The following is a 1,000-nucleotide window of genomic DNA, read 5'->3' on the forward strand; positions in this document are numbered from 1 at the left end:
TGATCACCTTTCATCAATCAGGAAGCCAACAAGGGTATAAGCTCTGAAAGCCTGGGGTCCTCATGGGTGTACTTCTTCAGTGCTTCACCTTTGAAGCTTCCTAACCTTTCCAGACTGCCTGACCAGCCGAGGACCGATGTTCAAATTCAGGAGCCCCGAGAGGACATATTTTTTTTATTTATTTATTTATTTTTGGTTTTTCTTTCTTTTTTTTTTTTTTTTTTTTTTTTTGGTTTTTCGAGACAGGGTTTCTCTGTGGTTTTGGAGCCTGTCCTGGAACTAGCTCTTATAGACCAGGCTGGTCTCGAACTCACAGAGATCCGCTTGCCTCTGCCTCCCAAGTGCTGGGATTAAAGGCGTGTGCCACCACGGCCCAGTTTTTTTTTGGTTTTTCGAGACTGGTTTTTCTGTGACTTTGGAGCCTGTCCTGGAACTACTCTGTAGACCAGGCTGGTCTCGAACTCACAGAGATCCGCCTACCTCTGCCTCCCGAGTGCTGGGATTAAAGGCGTGCGCCACCATCGCCTGGCAAGGATGTTCGAGCGTGCGCGTCCCTGGGTGGGCACGAACCACCAACCTTTCGGTTAACAGCCGAATGCGCTAACCGATTGCGCCACAGAGACATATCTTATTTAAACCTCCAGGGAGGTAAAGCCAGTGAGGCCGTTCACTTCCATTTGAGCCCCATGTGAATGAGTTGCTGGTCTCTACAGTGACCAGAGGTAGCCCAGGGACTGAGATGGCAGGGGAACTTAAGAAGCTGGTCATCAAAGAAGATAGAGGATGTGGAGAAACAGAATTTGCCCACTCCGCACTTTAACTGATTATGTATATTAGCCCCACTTTCCTCTTTAAAGTGACAGCGGAGGATGGCACTTTAATAGTTCCTCCGAGGAAATTAGCTCCAGCTTTTCAAGACAGGAAAGATGTCAAAGAAGTTTGTGTCCTGTGTTCTCCTGCTTGTCTACCAGAACTCATTTCTCTAGGGCTGTGTGGTTGG

At 47.8% G+C, this 1,000-nt stretch overlaps 1 non-coding gene across 1 annotated transcript; it reads right to left on the reverse strand.

Moving 5' to 3' along the window:
- Positions 1 to 549: 549 nt before the first annotated feature.
- On the reverse strand, positions 550 to 623 carry Trnan-guu (transfer RNA asparagine (anticodon GUU)). Its single transcript has one exon. It is a non-coding gene; the product is annotated as a tRNA-Asn (tRNA).
- Between the last annotated feature and the right edge of the window lie 377 nt (positions 624 to 1,000).

Source organism: Chionomys nivalis, chromosome 1, assembly GCF_950005125.1.
Source record: "Chionomys nivalis chromosome 1, mChiNiv1.1, whole genome shotgun sequence".
Classification (NCBI taxonomy): domain Eukaryota; kingdom Metazoa; phylum Chordata; class Mammalia; order Rodentia; family Cricetidae; genus Chionomys; species Chionomys nivalis.